The sequence below is a fragment of the Mycetomoellerius zeteki genome, unplaced genomic scaffold (genome assembly GCF_001594055.1).
Source record: "Mycetomoellerius zeteki isolate Tzet28-1 unplaced genomic scaffold, Tzet1.0 scaffold55, whole genome shotgun sequence".
NCBI classification, from domain to species: Eukaryota; Metazoa; Arthropoda; class Insecta; order Hymenoptera; family Formicidae; genus Mycetomoellerius; species Mycetomoellerius zeteki.
The window spans coordinates 162453-188441 of record NW_017257555.1 but is presented as its reverse complement, the minus strand read 5'-3'; the positions used below and the strand labels follow the sequence as shown (position 1 = coordinate 188441).

Sequence of the window (25989 nt, the reverse complement as noted above, 5' to 3'; positions counted from 1 at the left end):
CGATCGCAGTCAGCTCGTTGGCGGTGTTCGGTTTCTGATTATTGGAAATCGATCCCTGGCAAGCCGTTAAGGGCACGGTTGACTAAGCTGGTTGGAACTCTTTCACTTTCTCTCTCTCTCTCTCTCTCTCTCTCTCTCTCTCTCTCTCTCTCTCCCCAAGGGCTACCAAACATATGATTAGTGGATATACGATATTTTCTCCGATAAATCAGCGGATTGTCACGCGCCAGCACATCTCAAAATTTCAAATATACTTAATATAAACACTTTGTCTTATACATGTTTCATCATCCGTTTTACAGTATTACAGAAAATATTTTATTGAAATCTTCTGAAAAAAATATGTACAATTTTTTATAATAGATCCATTAAATTATCGCGAGACAAATACTGTGAAATTTATATAAACATTTGTGATAAAGAAAAATTGTCTATAAAAGTTTAAAGCAGAGCATTAGATATTTACATTTTGGCTGAACGATTCGCTTTGCCTCGAAATTCGCAGATTTATAGCATCCTGTAATGTTCGAATTTACCGAATAAAGCAACTGAGATGCATTGGACCGTGTCGTATGTTCTTTCGTTCCCTAGTTTGATTCTTCGAGTTTTCCCTTCCTATTCTCTGCGAACTGTTGGCGACTCGTTGCCGGTGTTCGGTTCCTGATTATCGGAAATCGATCCGTAGCAGGCCGTTAAGGGTACGGTCGAACAAACCGGTAGGTACACTGGGAGGAGGGACACATCGAACCCCGATGCGACACCACGCTACCATCAATACGTGATCGTTGGATGCACGGCGCGCGACACGGTCATTCACATTTAAATATCACCATGTGACGCGACGACACGATCTCTGATTCTTGGCATTATAGGCTATTGAAGTTTAGAACCATTAAAAATCAAATGTAACGGATGAACAATGAATGGAATAAATGAATTAAATTCTAAAATATTTCTAGCGATGGACTGTTTTCCAACGATGTATCGGAAAAATTTACAGTACAATATGTAACAATCACTGTTTGCGAGTATCTGACATATCTAGTATTCATGAAACAGATTTTAATTTTGCAACGGTCTCGTTACAAGGATTAACGTACTAACAAATGGATAATCTACCATCGACATGTGGCCAGTTTTGCTAACGACTCACGGGTAGACATAAAACAGAAGCAAAGCATAAAATTAGTTCGTTTACGAACTGTTGCTCGTATGTGTTTATTTATCTCGGAAATCGTAGGCGCGTTGTACGTAACAAGAGGAGGCTATTCTCGAGAATATGAACCGAAAGGGGAACGAAAATTGAGCACCGCGGGCGGCCGTTGTAAATTAAATTTGGTTGCAAAGGAAGTCATAACGGCTGGCACGTGCCCGTCGCTGTTGCACGGTGTATACGTGCGCATCATGGGATTATGAAAAAATCTTTCACGAGCAGTGGGAGCCAGTCTTTTTTTTCGTCAGGAAGTGTGGCTCTTACGTGATCCGAATGCGTAAACTTTGTGTGCATTTAGATAAATCCAACAGGAACCGGACAATTATAACTCAATTATGAAGCCCGCACCATTTCGTGCTTCTTTCGCGAATATAGACGCTCCTTCGAAAGGGGAATATCAATCAGATTTATTAAGTACGCTCTGCTCGCAACGTCGGATTATTATGGAATTTAAAAGCATTCTTCGGTATCCTTTATTTTTAATTCCTGGGATATAAATAAATTTGAGATTATCAGTCCTGCCATTTTTCATTTATGAAATATGCACGAGATGCGACGACACATTCGTTCTCTTCAATTACTCATGTCATTAATTAAATCCATCTGCATACAATGCGCATACGTTTAAACATCATCCATCCCTCATGCTTACCGTTCTTCTTTTTTTTACGAAAGCTCATAATGTGAGAGTAAATAATAAGGGATGCGCTCTCTATGCTCTCCCCATCAGCAGTCTACACAATTTTTCCAACGAGGGAGCGTGGTGAAAGGACGACGTTATGACGCGCGATATTTTCTCCCTTTTCATCGTACATGCCGCGTCTTTCGTTGCATTTTAATGACGAGATTGCGCGAGACTGATGACTTGAAGTACAGGGGTTAGTTTAGGCAAATGGAAAGAAAAACCGTCGACGATTAAGGTTTCGAGGGCGGATATACTCGCGCTTGCATAGGATCGATCGTCGAGCCTCGCCCTACAGTTTGCGATTGATTGCAGCTGAGCAAACGAAACCTCGAAATTAACGGCCTATTACGAATTTAAACGCAGCAATAATCTTCGCGCAAACCGCGTAGTGTCATTAAACATTTATTTCTCTCTCTCTCTCTCTCTATTTTCTACATCTTTTTATTTTTTATATTTTATCTTTATTTTTGTAACTCTATTTTATGTATTTAGATTTAATACCTCTTATTCTGTTGCATGTAATTTTGTATCGTCTTTTTAGCGCTTGAGAAGATTCTAGAACGCTTAATAAATAATGACACACACACATGTGTTTATCTATCTTGTATTTGTGTTCTACTACGACTTATTTTTCTGTTAGTATGTTGTAGTTCAATTTTGTGCATGCTATTAGATATTCTGTTTTTCAATTTTCATCTTTTCCTTTTTTATATTTTATTTTCTTTTTATCTTTATTTTTGTAATTCTATTTTGTGTATTTGCTTTCAAGTTTTTTTTATTTTTGTTTAGTTATGTATTGCTTTTTACCGCTTGAGAGAATCCGATTCTAGAGCGCTTAATAAATAACGATATCTATCTATCTAACTCTCTCCTACAGTTATAATAAAACTATAATAAAACGATCGATTATTTTATCTAGCGTGAAAACTGCCCACAATATTTCTCATTTGCGCACGTGTAACTACATAATCCGGTACGGTAAGTCCGATAGTGACTTGAATATCAATTACACTCTCTACAGCCTCTATGGGGTAGTACTTGGTCACCCCGTAGGTGGACCGGTTGTTGTTATTGATTGGCACAGGTGATCGCAGATTAGAGAACATGAATTAATAACATACTATTAACAACGTTGTAATAGCACATTGGAAAATATCCTGTACGACCAGAATTGTGCGGGAACGGGAAATGGAAGAAGAAAGGAGTGGAAATATTTTTCTGCTAATCTACATGGAACTGAAGCTGAAACTCCCGAGTGGTTTAAGTACACGTCCTGGCCATAAAAGTAAGGATTTAAATAATTCGGCGATTTCCATCTGTCCCGGAGTGCATCGCGCTCGTAAATGCACGACGCGAGGATTTTTCGTTTGCTGACGTTCCGCGTTATTGAAATACCGACTCGTCTGTTTGTAAGCGTGAGCGCACCGAGTTTCCTGTGCGTGTGCGATAACGCAGAGCGCTCAGATGATGGGGAGATTCTTGTTCCTTCGTTTGCATTTATCGCTCGCGTCGTACACTTGACCGACTCGAGACAGTCGAGACACACGACTTCTCAGCAGTGACCCAATCATTGCGGAGGCGCCAGCACGCAAACGAACCGGTAGTTCACCAGCGGCAGACTGGTGAACGGGTAAACAAGCGGGAAGAAGACGGAGAGGCGATTCCGCCAGGAAGGAGAAGCGATTCCGTTGCATCATGTGAGAACGATGGATCGTAATGCTCGATCCCGAATGGCGTAAACGACCGAAGTGTTCGGTATTTCTGCCACGGTCGCAGCACGTGGCGTCATATTTTTAGAACGTGCCGTACGGAGTCACACCTAATACTCGCTCGACGACAGGTGGATCGTTAAACGAGGGTCTTGCACGCGTACGTCTGTCTCTCTCCTTTCTCTCATTTTTTTCTCCTTTCTGCGTGTAGTCAACGATGACGGATGTCACCACGCGTTGCGTGAAAATGTCAGCACCATGTACGAGGTATTTAGGGACGCCATAGGGAACCAGTTATACACGTCTCCGCGTGCTTCACTCCGCACTCTTCTCAAAGTGCGCGCGATGATGCACGTCGCGGAAAATTTAGGGGAGACTCCGGCAGTTTTCGAACAGAAACGGGAACGCGTAACAGTAGAGTGACAAGATTAATTTGAAGGGATATCTTTGCGTTTTAGTCAGCGTGTCGCGAAATGCGTAACATATTGCACGCATAGTTTGCGCATTGCGAGAAGATAAATTTATCTTTTTACGTAGCAGTTCTTCCCTAGAGCGTTTTTCCGAGGGGGGTTCTACGGGGAAAAACATCAAAGAGGCAAAAGGGGGAAAATCCCGTGTGTTCGCTATTGTGAGTCAATCAGGTGTCGTACCGAATCCTAAAATCTGTAGCGTATGAACGTTACGTTATTCCGGGAAGTCAGAACTGATAATATAATAGGAGGCATATAAATCAAAGCTCCATTCATGTCTTTATTGCTCTATTAAATGGGACAGCTGGTGCCCGCCCGTTGTCGTATTCCACCCGGTTCAACGGCAGCAGTCGGGAGCTGGTCGGAATTTCGCGGAGGTACATTTGTCTCGCTACAGATTATCGCCGGGGTGTGAGTTGCCGCGCGCGCGGTCTATAAAGTTATATCAATTCGCATCCGGCACCCCGCCGTATTGAGTTAATATCGTTAATTTCCGTCAACGATTTTGCTATAGGGGTAAGCGCCCGTCGCGATGGGTAAGCCGCGCCGGCGAATGCGGGACGGCGATCGAAGCTTGTTTACATACAAATACGAACAGTTAAATTGTTTCTCGACGATGCAATTTCCATCTAATCTGCCGTCAGCCATTTTCTGTTCGCGTGGCATCAATCGCACGAGCCTGGTCGTGGCTTTGTGATAAGTGGCTGTTGAGATTCTATCTCGCTAAAAATTAGCAAACTATATAGATACTGTAAATAAAAAAAAAAAAAATATTGTTGAAGTGCGTTCATGAATTATAAAGTATAAGAAATTGGCTGAATATTCACAAATGTTTTCACAGATATCTGTTCACAAATGTTAGATCGTAGATGGAGACGACGAAGATTGAAATATAGTCTAGGCTGGATTATAACGAGGCTTCGATGATGTTCAAGAATCGAGTACGACACTTGCCAAGGAACGCATTTGGCTCATGGGATTCATAATCGCAGTATAAACGCAGTTCGCAAAGTCGTATCAATTCACGTCCGGTTCGTTGGCACATTGAGTTCATAACATTAATTTCCGTTAACGGCGCAGCCAAACGGTTCTCGAACTCCAATTCCGAGGGCCCGGCTGCTGATGGAGATGGATCGAAGCCTGTTTACATACAAATTCACCCCGTAAAACCGCACCTGCGCGGCGCAATTCCGGATTGGCCTGCAGTTAATTTCGGGGTAACAACGCTCGGGCTCGAGTATCGCGCGCGTCACTTCGCTACGCGGACGTTAATAATGAGCGCAGAATTCCGGCAAACTTTGGAGCCGCAACGTTTGGCCTTGCAGTTTACTCAGAAGCTGCGATAATTCTAGCGGTGAAAGCGCTGCGCGAAACTTTGTTGCTGTAGTAGAAAGCGGAAGTAGAAGGATTATAATGCAACGTGTGGCCTTCGTTACACATTTTACAAATGTATTCACATCGTTACAACTTTGATAATTTAGTTTATTATTTTGTGTTAGAGAACGCTTTCTCTCTTCTCTTCCATTTTATTAATAATATCGTACGCTATATGTACACAACTCGAATATATCGGAAATACGATATTTATTCTCCAACGGCATTCTCATATCTCAGTGTTCGTAGATATGGAATAAAGCTCCATGCATCATATACGGTGAAAGCGGAAAAACAAAACAGGAAAGCTCGATTATTAAAAATATCATGGTATATTACGAGTGGACGTCTCGTGACAACGTTACTTATAGAATCGCCAACGATATATAAGAGAATGCTGCTCCTCGCAGAAATCTCGAGCATCTGGAATCGGGCCAACCATTTTTATTGTCACGAGACTTTTTATTTGACATTTTTCTCGAAATGAATTTGTGGCAACTCATGAATATCTCTGTCCTCGTCAATAAAATTCTCAACGTTCTTCCCGACTGACGATGCATTCAGGACATCCAGACGGAACATCTTCAACGGTTGACTATCGGTGTCACGGCCATTACGAGCTTTTCACGGTAATTTCTGTGAGGTGGTCTCATAGTCGCGCTTTTACCGAAGATGCAATAGTTTTGTTGTAACTTGTAGCTATTTTCGTTCAACTGAGGACGATGCAAAATTATCTGATATATGCAAAACATAGAATTAATTTTTTTACGATTCTCTAATATATCGAAAAAAGGTTTATGAATAAATTTTCGTTGTATCTGTGAAAAATCAGTTATTAGCATTATAATATATATTTGAGTGATATTTATCACTAAGTTATATCACAATAAAGACGATCTTTTCACGGTAACTTCTGCGCGATTTTGAAGGTCATGGCATCGTGGTGTCACGGTAATTTTTGTGCTATCGTAACTGGGACAGACTAGATTTGATGGAAACAAGACGTTGAATCGATGAAGGAGGATGTTCCGAGGAATTTTATCTAGGCAGATGTGGTCGTGCAGTTGAATTGGTCTGACTAGTACATATACAAAGCTCCGAAATCCCCCTTGATTTTGCAGGGCTGGAATCGATGTTAGATACGCTTCAGGGAGCATTAGGAGCCTCGAGGAATTGTCGAACGAGCGTTTCTGAGCTAGACCGCGCCCTCAGGGCGAAACTTCATATTTCCTTCTGTCCTCGTTACACTTTGACGATAGCGATCTCCGCTATATTTTACGTATGTTACTTTTCTTTGCTCCGTTAAGTTGTCCGCGTTGAATGTGTAACTCTTTCGATACGATCTACCGGGAGATATATATGTATGTTTCATATTTCAAAGAAATGTTTATTATTAGAGCGATCATTTATTTTATCATACATATCTTTTCGAAAAGATAACTTTTTATAATTTTTTTCTTCAAACAAGCTATTACAAGTAGCTGTTATATTTGATGCTAAAACATTTCATGACGTAATATATCAGAAACTGCTATTAAAAGCAAGGCATGTTCGTGTAGAGCATGAATCAAGGGTGTACCCGACGCGATCGTGCACGCCGCGTTTCTCGCTATGGGAACAGGACGGAGGCAATCGGCGCGAAATCGATTCGATCACGAGCGCAGGCAGAGGTAGAGGTCCCATCGTGATCCGCTTGATCTCACATAAACCGAGTCACGGATCCGCGTCTCGTCGTTCAACGTCGCCTCCGTAAACTGTGCGAGCGGCGTGCTCGTCGAAGAGAGAAAGAAAGAGGACAAAAGGTGCACGCTGCGAATTAATAAGCCAGCTTTAAACACAGGAGTAGCGTATATGCCCCCCCTCGAGGTACATCGAACGGGTCGTCAGGCTGTACATAATACGGCGCAGCTGAAGCGACCGGGGGACATTCATGTTAAAGGGGGCATCTTTCTCTTTCATTGTCGTGGACCCAGTTTTATGTTGCCTCGGGAGGACTAGCTGACTTTTGGGGCCATAGGGCCCCCAGAGAAAGAAGCTGCTTTATTCCGATCGGTCGATGCGAACTCACGCTCGGTAGGATATTCGAGGAGGTCTACGGTTTTCACCTTCACGTCAGATCCATCACCGCGGGATGTCCTATTACCGCCCTTCCTCGTTCTCCCTACATTTTCGCGACTCCCTGCCTCGTCTAAGTGGATTATCAGAGATATCCGTTTGATCTGTCGACCGAAAGGGCCGTGCCGGATAAACTTTGGGATGTCTTACGGGTTCCTGCAGGTGTAGCGGTTAAGTCCTTCCGTTTTGTACGTCTGACGGCACGGCGGGAAACAGGACATGAAAAGCCTCGAGGTTTCATCCCCTACGCGAACAAAACGAAAGGAATTCCAATCCCTTTGTCGTTGAAAGTGTAAAATGTAGGAACGAATTACTGTTTCTTGTTTCATGTTCAAGCCTTTTTTGTAAAAATATTCATGGTTACATTTTTTGAGATCTCTGAATTTAACATTTATAAAAATTAATTTCTTGTATGCGATTCTTTATATAAATCTAATTTTAAATTGCTAATTATCGAGCAACATTTCTAAATAAAGTTAATTATTAATGTATTTAATATTATATATATGTGTGTGTGTGTGTGTGTGTGTGTGTGTGTGTGTGTGTGTGTATAAGTTCAAATATTTTATACAACATTATAAATTGAAATTAATCTGACGAAAATAAATCAATTAATAGAAATAATCTTATTTTCGGTCAAAATGTTAGTGCTTAATAATAGTATATAAATGCAAATTTTTATAAATGTATTATTTCCTGTTAAAACTGTATGCAGTTTTAAAAACTGCATACTGATAAAGTTTGTCGGACTAGAAACGCAATTATAAACTGAAAAACTGAAATTAATATTTCAAATTAGATTAATCATCCATTTTATAGTGAAGCTAATGAGTATCTTAAAAATCTGTAAATAATTTATTGCGATATATAGTAGTGTGTAGCAGTTTATAAAATTAAAATAATATATTTGCAAAAAATTTGCATTTAGTATTATTAAGCACTAAGTCCACTTTGACCGAAACTAATTATTTTGTACAAAATTTATTAGTCGTTATTATTATATCGATTGCATGAAATAAAGAGCTTTGACTAATTGGAACGTATAACCCTAAAAAATTAAAATATCCAAAACACATTGAGCTTAACATTATGTATTCTTGTAGCATATCTTTTGGTACGTTTCATTTCTATGCTTATTTTCTCTTTGTCCACACACAAAAGTCCCCCTAATTACTCTGGTTTGCGACTTTGAGCCTCAATATTTCGATGGAATAGCAAAAAGGTGATATCGATTTAACTCTCGTCGCGGTTCCCCTCGAGTTATTCGGCCCAAGAATGAGAAACGACAACAACGACAACACTAAGGCAACGACGCCGACGACGACGCAATGTCGAAAAGGAGGAGAAAAGTTGGACGGCCGGGCCCCGTCGACCGGCAACGATGACTTCCTTCACGAGGGTTTCAATTCAATAGGGTCACGATGATCCGACAATAGAGCTGAGTTTGGCCGGGAAGAAAGAACTTCCAGAAGAGGTTTTCTGGAGGGATCTCGAGGAAATAACGAGTCACGCTCGTTCTGTGGCACGGTCTGCTACCGAAACTGGAAGGATGGAACAGCCCATAAGGAACAGAAGAGAGAGAAAAAGAGAGAGAGATTTTTTCTCTCTTTCTCTCGAGCGCGCGCACGCACGCGCCAAGGCGCGGTGGTATGAAGAGGAAAAACGAAAACGTATGACGATCTTATTGTCGCTGGATCCGCAGAAAAGTCGTTCCTCTCGCGGCACATCCGACAATGAGTGTCTATCCCATATCCTCCCCTTTTTCCACTTTTACCTCCTCTATTTTTCTAGCTCCTTCTACTCTGCACGCTCACTCGCCCGTCCGTCAGGAGTCCCCCGGCGCGCAAAAAGCAGTTAAAGCGATTAAAGTCCCCGAAAGCTCGGCGAGAGGCGAAACGCGATAGAAAGCCTCCCGAGTTCTTTGCCTGTCTTGCCCCTCCCTCTCTCCACGCAACCCTTCGGAGCTTGGATATTGCGAGCCGCAGTGGAATTGCCCCGGGCAATTGCGCTGGAATCTAACTTCCATTCGGACTTATTATTTGAACAGGGGTAGTGCCGACGACTGGTAGCGGAGGTAGCTTCCGATTCTCTTTTTCTCGTACTCCTTTAGTCGACGTCACGTGATGAAGCGCGATCGATCAATCGTAAAATGTTTCACGATTAGGATTCTGGTGTCTTCGCGTTTTACAGTCTGGTGAATCGAATTTCACATCGAATGTGTCTGAGATAGAGGTGGACTGTCAAAGACGGAGAATTTGATTTAAACTAATAGTTTTTGTAAAATTTATTTGTAAAGTAATTGATTATCATTCGTGACAGTTTAATCTTAGTTAACGAAAAGTGAGAATTGTAATTTCATAGCACAATCATGTAGAAGATCAAGTGACCTTGTTCTAGTAAGATTAAAATAGTATGGTGTCAAATATCTCTTCTACATTTGTTAGCTTGACATCTAAACCTAGGCAGGGAGGGTCAAGGATTAAACTTCACGTCGCGCCTCTGCATAAAATCTCCGAACCGGAAGAGCAATTACTACTGATTGACCTCCTCGTTTCATTCTCAATAACCGAACCGTATAACGGGATTAATAAAGGCTCGACCGTTCACCCATAATGTTAGACGAGGGGAACGAGGTGAAACGGGGAGCAGCGGTGGCACACGCCTCTTCTAAAATCAACGGGACGGGAACTCGTACGGACATTAATTGCCTCTGCGAGAGCGCCGCTAAATTAAGATGCGTGCGTAATCGAGCACCCGGATCAGCTAACGCGCTTCGTGCACGCTAATTGCGCGTGAGACAATGCTGTGCGATCGTGCAACGCGTGCAGTGCGGAACTACGCTCGCTACGCGGACGGAAATACACGAATCGGTAAATAAATTAGTGCCTTAATTAATAGCCAAGTATTCAAATAGAAGGAATGCACATATACGCGCGAATGGTAATGAATGTTGGAACGAGATGAAGCGGACCAAAGCAAATAAGCGATGATCGACTAATTATTTTCGTATCTCGGGAAGAAAACGATGTAATAACGGCAAGCAAGTTAAGCGAGTGAGAAAAACCGCCGTTTTCTTAAGCGGCGCCATAAAATTCTGAGACGCGAAATCACAAGATTACTACCTTTCGCGATCGAACGAGCTAGTTAACTGTGACCCATGCCGATCTATAATCGCCGGATGCGACCATTTTTTTTCCATTAATCGTCGCTGCTCCTTGCTCGCGCAAGGCTGTAATTGGACTGGATCGTAGTCACAAAGTCGATAACCCGGCGTAATTGAATCCGTAAGCAGTCTGCCGATCAGAGGCGCTCTAGTAAAACGATTTCACTTCGGCGAAAAGTGCGTCAATGCGCCGTCCCTGCGCACAGAGGAAAGATTAAAGGGTCCTATGCGAACGCTCAACAATTTTATATAATCATACGCATCAGCCCCGTCACAGATTTTTTCTACGAAAATGTATAATGATAGAGAGGTAAAAGAGGATATACTCATCTACGCTACTTTGCATTACCCATAGTATTACTTAGTTCACGATTAAATTCCAGAGTAAATATACTTTGCTATTCCTCGAATGATTTAATGAACTGTTTCTCTCTCGTTTCTCATTTAGCTATCAGGGATAACAGCATCGTCGAATAACTGCGGATCGGTACACAAATGTATTTGGCAGTTTGCTCCGAGAAGCGCTCAAATGCTTCTCGTTACGCGCGACAAGCGAAGCTAGGACGCGATGTCATTCGGGATAATTTCCGCATAATCATGCATGTACGTCACTCCGGAAATTTCTCTCTATACGGCGCATAATACGGGACGAATGTAGACACAATGTGGCTCGACTGAGATGCGATGTGATCTCGCGATGTAATAAAACTGTCCCGCGAAACGACGATTTTACCGCGACTCTTGAGCGGTTTCTCAGGGATAAAAAGGTCTGTCACACCGTCGCTTTCTCGCCCGCTCTTTTGCCGTCTTCCCTTTCGACGGTGAACGCAAGAGAGGTGAATGAAAACGTTCGCCGAGACAGAATAATTCATTGTCCTACTAAAACCGGTGGTACTTCACGCTTGTTTGGGGAGCGGATTCACCTTGTTCGAGCTACCGCGATCCTCGATGGAGACAGAGCGAAGTGTTTTAGTGATTCTGGAGATTCTACCTTCAGATTTGTTTTATGTTCTTCAAATATATTCTGAAAAAGGATTATTGCCCTATCAAAGAATCGCGCCATCTTACTACTGTTATCTATTATATTTTACTATTACTGTTATATACGCAAGAATAATCTATTTTAAGAAATATACTGGAACATAAAATAAACGTATTTTGTAGAATAAAATAAAAGAATGGAATAAGATATTTTCATAGATGAATGTTATAAGTGATCTCACAATGACACGTGTTATTCATCCTGGTCAGTTTCGGTCAGTTTGTATGAAAAACAAACCATCGGATCCTGCTACGATCGAAAGGGATAATCAGAGATAAAAAAGGCAGTTATAGTATAGGAACTGAGTATATAGATATATGGGAAAAGTTGACACTGGATGAGGCAGGTAATACGAGAAAAGGGAATACGAGAGTGAAATGGAATACATAATGAAGGGAGGCTTCTTGCGTCCACATGATAGTAGCGTCCACCAAGAAGGTTGGTTACCGCCTATCTATCCTGTCTACTCTATCAGTATACTCAGTCCGTAGAGTCTTCCCTCTCGTTTTGTCTAAAATTTTTCCTTTCTTTTCATCTGTCCACCTCTGTGCGTCCATCCTCTCACGTCTCCCTTCCCTCGAATCACCCTTGGACCCCACGCGACACGCGTTGTATGTCCAGCTCGTCCCTTTGCTCTCGCTTTTTTGTATGCCCAATGAGCGGCACACGTGGGCAGCTGGCGAGTGAGATATAAAGAGAGGGAGAAAAGTCCTCAAAAGACACAAAGGACGTCCGCATGCATTAAAGGGTAATGATGCCCCCGTGATGGTGGTGATAGTGATGGTGGTGGTTTGAGCTGTGGTAGCCGATTCCCCACTGACGTTTGAAAATTCGTCCTGCCACGCGACGCCGCCGCTGCCGACGTTCTTCGTGGAGCGAGGTATAATGTTTTACTCATGGCGGCGTTTAGGAACAACGCCGGACGGACTTGCATGCTAATTTCGCGCAGACGGTATAAACTGGAAAGACTTTTCCTTCCCTTCCGGTGCCGTGAACGTGTCGAGGCAAAAGTACGCTTTATCTATTATTCCGTGGATAAATTTGAGGGACAAGAGCGCATACCTGCTTTTCCGTGCTTCTCACGAAGGGGGTTTTAAGTTTCTTAAGACTTTTAAATTGGATATTCAGTATTCCGTGCCGACGACCGAGTCGTAATAGCATTAATCCGGTATATACTGTAAACGATTGTCAACTTAATTTACGTTTAATTAAATCGTTGCTTTTAACGATGTTTTTCATTTTGGAATATAAATTTATATTAAATTAAAGTCGATGTCGGATTGTGTGTGTGTGTGTGTGAGTGTGTGAGAGAGAGAGAGAGAGAGAGAGGAGAGAAACTTACGAGCCGATGATACAAATATTAAAAATTTTAAAGGTATGTATGTATGTATGTATTTAAATGTATACGCTGTGTATATTTAAAAGTAATTAAATTTATTTATATTTGATTAAATCAACATCTTTTAATCGGATATATGACTGTAAGATTTAGATTCAATTAAATTGTAAAAGTCTCATCTGATTGAAGATTTTAATGGCTTATTCACTGATGAAAAAGAAATTAAAGGATCACAAAATTATTAATTAGCATTAATTGATATTAATTGGCATTACGAGCACGAAATCGTTTCTTATGATTATTCAAAGGTAGAATAAAGTTTTTACTTTTTATCGATTAAATTTTATATAGCACGTTATGATATTCTGATATGAAGAATGAAATGTATATAAGTATGACAAATGATCTCTTTTTGATAAATCTCTTTTTACTATATTATGTGACAATTTCTATACAAGAGAATTTTATCTGTTAAACATGCCATAAATATGGATGCAGAAACAATGAATACAGTTACTTTGATATACAACAGAACATACTCATATAAACGCCATCTAATGATGATATCAAGGTGCCGAAAGTATTATATGCACAAAGTGTTTTTTAAAAGCATCTCGAGAACGTCGCACAGTCATCAAAGAATTTCATGGCACACTAAGGTAAGGCTATGCGCGGAATTGATTGCAGCTTGTGGGTAACGTTTAGAGCTTCGTGTCGAGGCGACCGGCTCTATAAAGTCGCCACGGCGGAAATTATAACTCGGATGCCGCAGCGGACCACGTAAAATGCCGCCTTTTACGAAATAATTTACCGGCTGGACTCGTTAGCGCAGCATTCAGAGTGAGACGCAAAGGAGAAGGCCTTGTTAGGTCACGCGTGCGTGGCCACCATTCTCGTTTGGTCGAGTCACCGATTTTTCGGCGAGAAAGAAAACGTTTATTGCATCGCGCTTCTCCCTCTCCTTCTTTCTCACGACTCGTTTGATGACCTGCAATTTGCATAAAGTCATCGTATAGCCGCCAAAACAGTCACGCGAATTGACACGTTCGGGAAACTTTAATAAGTTTCGGCGCAACAACATCCAAGATGCCATATATATTCTTCATTTTATTTGATATTCGCGCCTTGTAATTTCGAGAATACTTATATTCTTACATGATTAGCATATCCTGCGACAGCGGGTATCATTAAATATTCGCGCGTAATACCGGTTGTGTGTATTGAGAATTTCATTTCCAGGATTCGCAAACAAATTTGATATGTCATTAAAGAAGCCAATCGAACTTCAAAGAACGAAAGCTGCATCTTTTGAATTTAAAGTGCAATTTTTCGAAGTGTATGAAATATTTTTTATTGCATGTGATTCCCTGCAGTGTGAAGCTGGTTGATGACTTTCAATTAACGTAATAGTCAACTAATAATGTTTGGATTCTTATATAAATTATAGCATGTTAAAAAGCAAGTGAACTCAATGATATTTATCGTAAATATATACGAAAGCTGTTTTATACATTTATATATTTTTAAATAGATTGCATTCTTATTTCATTTAATATCCTGCCTTTATTAGATATAAATTTTAAAACCAATATTAAGAAAAATAGATTATATTTTTATTTAATACAGTATCCTCTGCCTTCATAATCTATTGTATTTATTTTAAAACGTAAAAATATAACAGGTGTTATTAGAGCAAAAGAACTTAACTTAAAAAATGAACTACTTCTCAATAATATATTTTAACGTATTCAAATTTCTACAAAGACTCCAAATTCGTAACATCAGTAAGACTAAAAGCTTTCTGCAATTTAGAAAACGGTTATGGTTTCATAGCGCTAATGGGAGTAAAAGCGTTGCGAGTAAAAGCAACATTCGCTTCTGTTTGCAGTTTCTAATATGAAGTCACGACATACTAATTAATTTATCCCTTGGAGTTTTCTCTTTAAGGAAGTCTCATGTTCGTCGCATCACTTACGAAATGGCTCTACATTTTCAAATAATTAATACGAAGTACTTAGACTACTGTGCGAATTGTCTTATGTTCTGCAATTTTCACTCTAAAAACAAAAATTAATATTGTTTTTCATATATTATGGTATATAAGTTTATTATAACTAAGTTTATAGATTTCTTTAAAAGTTTAATTGAATTTTAGCTCAATTTAAAAAATTTTCAAGAATAATTATACGCGTAATAAAGTTTTAATCCACGGTTTCAAGGATGTTCAAGAAGTTTAATATATTTAAGAGATATAAAAGATGTGCTGTAGAAATGAGAATGAAATCACGAAACGGATGTAGTTCCAAAGTATAACAGACTGGCTTCCGCGGCTTCGAATGTTCTTTATGGTACTAGCATGAGGGATGAAAGGGGGAGATATAAAGGCTCGAAATATGATCGTATACCACCAAGTTTCGAAGTGTATCTACTGTTTCAGCGGATGGATCTCCGTGCACGTCGTCCATTTTCCACGGGCCATTCATAGAAAAGGATTTCAATTTCGCTTCTCTACTGACTTTTCATGGCAGCTAGAAAGAAAGTCAGAGTGAGAGAAAGAGAGTCGCGGTACTGAAATACGGAGATGCAGCACCGTGGATAAACGATCGAGATAACGGACTTTATGATTCTATAGGATTACGGATCCCACGGCCGTTGCATAAATTCTATCGCGCGTATAATGTAAAGCTAATACGCCGGTTCTTCAAGTCCTCGCGATGGTTGGGATGGGGGTAGTAACGGGTAAAGGGGAGCACACAGGTATGGTTGGCGGTTGAAAACAGAACGATGGGAATAAAGGGATAAAGAACAGAAAGACGTACGGAAAGAAGTACGGAGGCAAAGGAGGGCAAGCAGCAGGAAAACTACCGGGGAATGCCTGGGAATAGTAAATTTCCGCTGCACCGTGGCATCGTTATTAGCATACAAGTATTTAGAATGAATTATGGGCCAGGCCGCTTATTCCCGAGGGTGGATATATTCGGTACAGGCACTCCGGGCGTTCTTCCTACGTCAGGTGTATCCCTTAGGAGGTAACATTATGTTGTCTTGCATATTTCATCCTTTCACTCTCTCGATCTCCTGACGCGTTTCGTCGCGAAAGGGAGGAGAGAGAGAGAGAGAGAGAGAGAGAGAGAGGGAGGGAGAGGGAGAGAGAGAAGGAGGAGAAGAAGAAGCGAGCACGCGTGGGCACTTAAAACCGCGACATTATGAACGCGAAAGGTGCAACGTGAGCCGCTGCTCACCAAGAAGGTCTAGAAGGTGCACGACCTCTTCCTCTTCCTCCTACACCCGCGACGTTCTACCTGCTTTCTAAGCCGCTCGAATTTATGATCAGTTTACTGAGACTGGAGGATCGATTCTGTGGCTCATATGCGAGCGCCGACCGCCGCCGTTAAGCATTAAGGCACAACACGCCTGTGCAGCGATCGTTAAGCCCTGACCCGACAAATGACTCAGGTCGCGAAATCGCCGTTAATCGTTGCGCCCGCGTTCTTACAATCCAGAATACGATGATTAATTCACTTTTGTGCTCGTTTCTGTGGTCGGAACCCGACGTTCCTACTTTATTAATCATTCCGGAGTTCGATGTGATCTGGATGCCGAGAGATCGCCGTCGAACGGTTCTAATGAGTAGCGATCGTTAATTCAGCTAAAAAAAAAACGCACCGCTAAACTGGTTTGTGTTGCTTTAACGGAAAAATTGTATAATCATGTAAAACATGTGTGTTATACGAAGCATAATTAAACGTCTATCGATTTAAAGAGAGTCAGCATTTTATAGACAACCTATGAATTATTTTCCGTTCTTAATTAACTTCATGCACGAATAAAATATCCGTTCTAATAAAATATTAGAAAACCATAAGACGTATGGCACAAAAACATCGCCTGATCGTTCTTTTCTTTTCTACATCGTTTCTTTCCCTTTCTGCAGTTTTTTCTCCTTTTTTTTGTGAAACTACAGAGAGAGCCATACAGCTACATACGGTCGCGCGCGGCAATTAGAAAGCCATTATCTCACGGCGCGCGGCGATGCGCGTTCAACCATTGTACAACAAGCACGCGTAGGGGGTGGAAGAAGAGTGGTAGATTCCCATGGAGTTAGTACACCTTCTGCGTTCAGGGGTAGATGAATGTCCAGCAATCAGGTGCAGGGACCCCCGACTGTCTCTGAATCTATCCGTCGGCAGCTGGCTGTTACGCTCTCGTTGACGCGGAGCCATCATCGTGCCTACGGCCCTCCCGCTGTTTCGTTTTCATGTTTGGACACTGACAGGGAAACGAGTTTGAGAGAAGCTACTCCGAAACGCCGGGAATCTCTTTAAAATAGAAGGGATAGGTAGGGATTTTTTCGAAATTAACCGTGAACGACGTACGCCACGTTCCAAGCAAAGCGGCGGCGCGTGCAAAGCAGTCACAAGCAAAGATTTATAGTTACGATCCATAAATCCAAAAGGACTTTCATATTTTATGAAAGATAGAGAGATTTATCAATTTTTTATTTAAAATCAAGAACTTTTCAGCTTTTAGTTTGTCGATTACATGAAGAAGACAGAGAAATATTTCATTCCTTGACATTGCCTTAAAGGGATTCTAAAATCGTCTGTTTTACCAATTAATTTTTTAATTGCCTTTACAGATTAAAAAAATTTTTTTTCGCAATTGAAGTACAATATAAACTTTAATGTAGTCCAAATCGGTTCACTTTATGCCAAAAACGAAAAAGTTGAAAAATTATAGTTTTATTACCGGCTTCTGGTGTCGACTTGTAATAATATTTGCTTTATATACAAGTTTTATATTTTGTACGTATAAAACAATCTTAATTTGAACTAGAGATTACATAAACAAATAATGTTGAGTTCTTATAATTAGGTTTAGACACCTAATATGAAAAATTAGTTGATAGTAGCGTGTAGTGATGTGTCAATGATACATAAATCGTACGTGTGTAAGTCCTACAGAATCAGTAAAGCAGACGACATTAGGATCTCTAATTTAATAATGTATTATTAGGTATGTTATTAAAAGAAAATCTTTTTACTTAGTAATGCTTTCGCATAACTATTATTAATCATACGGTAATGTTCAACAATAACTTGCATTACTTTGTCTATCGATCTTTCCAATGATTGGCATATATCATACAATTTATACACACAATTATTACTTGTAATATAATAACGGCGTAAATGCATGACATAGGAAATTTCAATTAAATAGATACCCAGAATGACGATGGAGATTTACAATGATGATGGTGTGTCATCGCGATTCTGCACGATACCCGCAGTAGCAACCGATTCTGAAAATGATAGCACCGGAAATTCATAGCGGCTGCTGCATACGCGCGGTTCACTCAGCCGCGTTAAATTTGGCCATAATGATTCGACGATCGTGCACATTCATTTCCGAGGAGTTAATATTCAAAATGAACATTAACAGGACGCACGCTACCGTTAATCTCCAATGGCATGTGGGACCGCTCACGGTGCGCCGGAGGTCGCTTTACTGCATTCGCGTTAATTATGCAAATGAATAATTAGCATTTCGATTATTTCGGCAACGTCACTGTCTACGTCGCGGAAAATTTATCGCGCCGATATTAATTTATTGTTTTTCTCTCGCACGCTCGACCCGCGCCAGTGGAATTTATCATTATCATCGCGATAATGTGAAACGGAACGATCCACGTTGGGTGATAAAGTATCGATCATGAAACCGTCGTCGTGTGGATTAATAACTAGATAATAATTTACGATCGGTTTGTCAGCAGTCAATCCTGCTGCGAAGTCGTCAAGAGAGTTGTAAAATTTGCAGGGCTCTGTCTCGTAATGAAGATATTATGAGCCGGAGCTAAAGATTGCGAGACTTTCAAGCGCGCCGTCGGAGATCTACGTTGGCTAATCATGGACATAATGGAAAGAAGGAAATTGAAGGATTTTCGGCCTGGAGAACTTTGTGACCCCCCGACAGAATGGAGAACATGGATCTACGAATATTAATCGTTCGAATTTACCATCTACCGAAGAGTTGCTGCACGAATGGAAGAGTGATCAATGCGAATCGATTCGACCTGGCTGCAGAAATAAAAACTGTTAGTCCCTATGAATATATTCATATCCCTTCATCAATATTCAGAACCTATTTTCCTGACTGCGCTTAAATCCACTAAAATCGCGCGACATCGAACATTCGACGGAATGAAGCACGATCTTCGATTTCTCATAACGACAGTTTATGTCTTCTCGATTCATATTCCCATTCCCGAAGGCGTTGAGATATATGGATGTAACCATGATATGATGATTTCTCTCTCTCTCTCTCTCTCTGTCTCTCTCCTCTCCTTTTATTTCTATGTTTGCTTTTCACAACGGAATATGAATACATTTGACATAATGAATATACATATATTTTTACGAAACAAATGGCCTACTCGGATCTCGTCCAAACACATTAATGATTCTGTGTAAATGATAGTAAACATTCGTAAAACTAATTTACTCGAACTTGGCACCGGTTCGATAGGAATCGAAATCGCATAGAAATGGAGGATCGGAGACTTCCTTGGACCATTTCCAATTCCGCTCGACTTCCTCCGCTCTTTCATCCGTCATTGCCTGTTGCGTTATTTTGCTACCTCGAAACTACGTGGATCCGGAACGTGAGTCGTATTTTGAGGGCCACGAGGATTAAAGAACTCTTGGCGAACCAGTCCACGTCTCGATCCGGAGGATTTAAGGCGTCTCCAACAAATAGATCGCTGCGCTAATGGATGGGAGTTCCGATTCGATATTGCCTTTCCCTAGCCCGGTGCTCCGAGCAGGAAATTAGCAAGTCTTAGGAGAGCTCCTGTTAATCGTCGGGGTGATTTCTGTGGCGTCGCTTTCGGACAATTTGCCATGACGAAATTTCATTTGTCCCCTTCCTTCTGCGTGCCAACAGTCGTCGACGAACCCTTCGAGGGTCTCTTCTCGCTAATCCACCTTATTCACTCTTTATCTTCTTCCATTCGACTCTTCGTCGGAAATGGAGCTTACAGAATTAATCGATGCTATCCTGACTCCTCGGCCGAAATGCATGGAATCGTTTCACGGCTTCATCGCGATCATTTCCACAGTGAGGGATGAGGCGACAATGAATGACAACGAATGAAGAGGGAAATCAGATTTCGTCCGACGTTTCTCGGAGCCGGATTAGAAAAGAATGGACTCGTACGAGCATAAAATTGAAAGACATCTTGAAGCAAGCGTAGAAAAATTTCTTTGAATACTTTTCTAATCTAATTCCATTACAAAGCAAAGAGTAGAGGAAGGAATATCTTTTACAAAAAATTTTTAATTCTCATTGAAGATAAAATTTGATCATTCATTTTATGACTGAGATTATGATGATTTTATGAATGGTATTAAAAAATATTATTATAAATGAAAATTATTACCAATAATTTTTTACCAAGTGTGTTTTCACCAATATTTTTAAAGTTTGTGAAAGTGCAGATTGTTTGACAGGTACGCGCTAATATAAATTCCGGATAATATAATTGAAATCCACTGCTCTCCCGTCGGCAATTTATATTCTAATTTTCCGATGTAATTACAGATATCATGGCGAAATTACACGCTGGTTTGAATGGTATCGATAGCGCCCGCGCACTGCACCCTTTGACAATTTTCACGTTGCAGCTGCGTTCGCGTGTCCGTTCTCCAATCTCGTTTGTCACTTGACGAGCGCGCGTAATTAAAAGGGGTGTGTTATGAGAGAAAAGGAGATATGCTCACCTTGTGCGTTAATGTATCACGTATATCCGCTCGTATGCTCTACTATCAGCGACCGTACGCGCACACACCAATGAGCACCAAAGAAATCATCGATCACAACTGTGGTCTCTGAGGATCCTATCTCTCCGTATATATTATATATGTTCCTCACTTTGATACAAATTATTAAAAAAATTTTTTCACACGTACACCTCTCTTGGCAAGACGCTATTTACAAGCCTCTAAGCTCACACAATCCTACGTGCTATATGTGCTACATGAATATTTATTTAGAAAAATGCAAAACTACTGGTGGGCACCTCGATCGCGGCGATATCGGCGTATCACTGGCTATCGACGGCCGCGTCTCTTCTCGCACTGGGTCCACGAGGTGCCCATTGAGAAAACGCAACGCGGTAAGGAACAACGTACCAACTAACACCGTACCGTCACGGCGCCACGGCACTAACTGACAGGCTGACGAGAAACTCCAGTTGGTCGACGGCGAGATGGCCGAGGGGTGGGGAAGTAACCCGCGCGGCTCTCGACCCTCTCTCACACAATCTCGTGTCCTTGTCTGATCGCATGCGTTCTCTTCGTCCCGTTTACGGTTTTCGCCCTCCGTCACCATCTAGTGGTAAATCGGTGTACCCTAGCGAGCGCGCGCGCGTACTCCACCCCCGTGGCGAACGGAAGAGAGGGAACGAAACGAGCACGTGAGACTGGTAAAGAGCGAGGGGTGGCGAACGGAGCGTGGGGGGTCGAGGCCCGTATATGGGGGCGAGGTTGCAAAATATGTTGTAGAAATGGGGTGGCGGATGAATGCGGTCGCCTGTAGACTAGCGATTTTATTGATCTTTTTTCCACCCTTCAGACGTGTATACGCGCGGTTCGCTTAATTAAGCGACCGGACTAAGGTCGTGTATACCTTTGGCGAAGTATTTCAACAGGGCATTGGTTAATGAGATAACTTTTCGCAACAATTTTTGGTGTATTTCGAAAACAATTGATATGTGTATAGTTTGACCGCGATCGATCCAGCTCCCAATATAGCTCGGACAATTGATAGAAATGCATTCCATGCACGTACAGTTTCTGCATCCGTTTTTAGGTGCCGCAATAAATTTTTCACGAATCAAGCAAATGCAAGCAATTAATTTTATTTAGTCCGTCTATTGTACGATAACGTGAAAAATATTGATGGCCAGCGTAAAAACATAAATCACTGCAATATTAAATCGATATAAATTGACGTAAATTAGTAGCATAAGAACGTAATGAAAACAGATGTATCGCCATCCGTTTTTTGACTGACGGAACATTATCGGTCGATCGTAAATTTTCGGACGTCATCATTCGTAATAATTTATTAGCACTTTGGACGTGAAAATCCATAAGACCCACGCGAAATTGTGAGATATTGTGTCTTATCACTTTCTGGTTTTGTCTCGTTCGATCCCGAGGGCAAACCAGTAGGATTCGAATTAGTGTTTATGGCACCCATGGGCGACAAAATCCCTTTTTGCGGAACGGTTGCAATAGTCCGACAAGCGTTAGACGTCGATGTCATCATTTTTCCTAATACCACTTTGATAGATATTTAAGTTTACTTTGCGGGAAAAATATTATTTATATACACATATACATATATATATGTATATGTATATGTATATGTATCATGACATTCACACATTTGTTATTATATACCGATTAACTAACTGTTGTGAATTGCACCTCGGGGGATTTAAATGCATCAGCGTGCGTTCCAACTGTCCGATATTTTCTGTCCTAATCGGGAAATCGGTCACGCCGTAAATCTTTAAATAAACACGATTAATCGTTCCCGACAAGTTTACGTCCCAACCTTCACAGCCGCGGCGTAGTGAGCTTAAAATGGATTTACTCGATCCGAATGCATTAACGACTGGAGAGAAGTAGTTGCTACTCTCAAAGAGTCCTCCGGCTGGGAGCGAGTGCTAATTAGCGATTCGATCACGAAGCTTCCGGCGCCGGTAGACAACGTCGTCACCTCCACCGGATTCTCTTTGATCCTCTCCTATCTCCGTTTCGTTCTCTTATTCGCGTCTCCCTTCCCCGCCAACCTTTTCGCCGTCATGTCTGTGGATATCACATATAGACGGCACATACACAGATGTCTAGATGCAGCACAAGACCATGTACTTTCACAGTAGCGTGTCAAAAAGCAACTTACTCGACAAAAAACACGCTCTCTTGTTCTTTAGAGGCTTAGATTTATATGATAAAGCTAATATAATCATATTATGAGTAACAACGCACAAAAAATCTTTTTTCGTTGATATTTCGTTTGTATATTATTTGCTTTGAGGATTATCTTTGAAATAATGTGCATAATAAAATATTTTATTTAAAATATTTTATGTGTACGATCAATACTATTTCATAAAAATATTTGTTCAAATATAAATTACATACAATTTATATATATGCGTGCGTTTATAAATTACTTGTTTATGTAGTGTTCATAAATTATTATTGCGTTTCCTGATTTTGCAAGATTAAAGCGAATCAACTAAATTACAACTGGGTCAACGAATGAAATATTCTTGGGTAATTATATCGCAGGATTAGGAAATGCGGTGCGATCAAAGTCAATAAATACAAAATGCGTAGGACAAGGGATGAAAAAGTAAAGGATTACGCGGTTTGATCATCGGTGTTTCGTCTTCACCAGAAAGATGTTTCGTTTCCCTCTCAACATCGTATCTCGAATCTCATCTGCCTACTCGCCCTTCCGCGGACCAATCCGTGTACGCAAAAGGGGAGGGCATGCGCCCGCAGACAAGAGATCTAATATACCCGTCGGTTACATTAGCCGGATTTAATTTAAGCTCCAACCCTACTACGTAAGCGTGCCGCTTATGCTCTCTGTCTACAGAGTGAGAACACACGTTAGCTCGGAGAGAAGGAAATCCTTCGAGAAGGCATAAACTGACGAAGAAGGTGAAAGAGAGAGGGACAAAAGGTAGGAATACGTGCACGGTAGCGAGAGACGCCGTTTATTGTAATTGCGCTGTCGCGAGCGAGCAAAGCGCCGCTTTCCATGGCTAACTGAGTATTCGCTAATGCTCGACCAATTCAGAAGAGAGACAGCTTCATTAACGGCAAAAAATCGTCCCTTTTCTTCGTTCTGCCTCACTTTTTGCTCTCTCCACATTGAATCTGGTCAGCACCCGAAGTTTTTATTAGTTTATCCCAGTTTGAAGTTTGAAATGCCACTTAACGATCGACACACACACTTTATACTTCGAAATCAATATATTATCGAAGATCGAAGACATGCGCAATACGACATCTTCCTCGAAACGAAGATAGCTGATGCGTACCGCTACGTACGGAAGAATGTCGAGATATTTCCTCTCGTGACTTGCTGTTTGCCCGCCATTCGGTCGCCTTTCTTTTTCATACGTCGACAAATACGACAGTCTAAGAGGAAGAGAGACAGATGAGGCTAAGCTCATATTTATTTATGAGAGAGGAAGTGGCGTACGGTTTGTCTGCCTGCCGTGGAAATATACATCCTTGCCGCGCGTAACGCGTAAGCGGAAGGGGGGCACGAGGTGTTCGCGAAAAGTTGCGCGCCGTGGGTTCCTAGTGCCGCGGAAAACTTTTGACGCGCCCGAGCGAAATCGCACGTTTCATTGTTACTTTTGTACGTTTTTGAGCGACGATATGGTAGACGCTCAGCCGCCGTCGCCGCCGAATGTATGGCGCAAATAAAACTGCCACGTCGGGCGAAGTTACCGTAACCGTTTTTAGTGCTTTATGACATCCGTAAATCTTCGCTGCCGCAGGAAGAGGCTCGAATCCTTCCCAGGATACTGACTATCTCTACCGAAAATTGACGAGGTCACTGTGTCGAGGAAACGAAGTTCCTCGCGATCCGCTGAATAATCGCACCGGACATCGGAGTCACGTATGAACTCTTCCTTAGACGCGCGCAAAAAAGATCTATCGTTGAAGTTTCCAGCATTCGTCGTTATCACGTGCGCGTTGTTTGCCGACCGATTGTTTTCTTTGCTTATTATAAAATTATGATTTCTTCGTTTCCTACGAGAGGAAACAAATGTTTATGCCGTGATTCAAGCTCGTGAATGTATTGAAAGTATTTCTATCCCACACAATACACTTTATGCGAAAGATGTCCTGGGAATGTCCTTAAGAAAGAGGAATGTTCTTTGGATATCTTTAAGACGTCCCTTGGAGATGTGTGCTGTATAGAATACGTGCAAATTGTATTAGAAAAAGGATTAAAGCTAGTATTCATAGTCAATTCTTATATTTAAAAACGTGTCAAGTAAAATATACGTGTCATGAAAAAAATACTGAAAAAATTTTAATAAATCTTAGTTTGAATGGTTTCTAAATAAATATTTACTAAATGTAAACGTATATTCAAAGAAATATATATTCGAAGAAATATGTATTAAGATTTAGAAGGTTTTTTTTAGTGTATAATCTGAAGATGTTGCAAACCAATCACAGAGAGTCGTGGTAGAATATTAAAACGTTATTTAAGACGGTCTGAAAATAAGAATCGACTATGAATACCTGCCTAAGCTTTCTAAAATACTAACTTGATCCTTTATAAGTAGGTACGTGAGAAAAAAATAAGAAAGTGGGAAAAATAAAAGAAAAGACCAAGGAAAAAGTTTCCGTTAGTGATTCAAAAGTTAAAATGTGTAAAATATACTATTTCGGAAATTTATCACACTTAAAAGTTCTTGGGTGTTCTGTTTTTATAACAATGAACCTAATTTGTTACGAAATAACATATATTTTAACCCAGAATCTCTGGGAGGTAACACTTGAAAAGATTACATAAGTTTCCGAGTCTTTTAACAATCGTCCCGTTAGGAGATCCTTTTAATATCCTTTCGTGAGTTTTCAAAGATTTTAGACCTTTTGACCTAGGTTTCGCAAGAAAAAAATATAGAAAAAGTCGGTCAGTAGGACAAACTAACGTTACCTCCCATAACGCGTGTCAGGCTACAACAGTATACCTTCAGAATGCTATTGTCTTACGTGCTGTAAATCTTCGCTACTGTATGGAAGAAGAAATAAAAATTCTCACCGCTAA

General features: G+C 41.0%; 1 protein-coding gene across 2 annotated transcripts in view; it reads right to left on the bottom strand.

Annotated features, from left to right (window-relative positions):
• The window catches only part of LOC108727840 (discoidin domain-containing receptor 2), a 101417-nt gene extending 80414 nt beyond the window's left edge, over window positions 1-21003 (bottom strand). For both annotated transcript variants that reach the window (XM_018456114.1, XM_018456111.1), the window contains exon 1: window positions 20892-21003. The gene's annotated coding sequence lies outside the window, so the exon portion shown is untranslated. The remainder of the gene's footprint in view (window positions 1-20891) is intronic.
• Between the last annotated feature and the right edge of the window lie 4986 nt (window positions 21004-25989).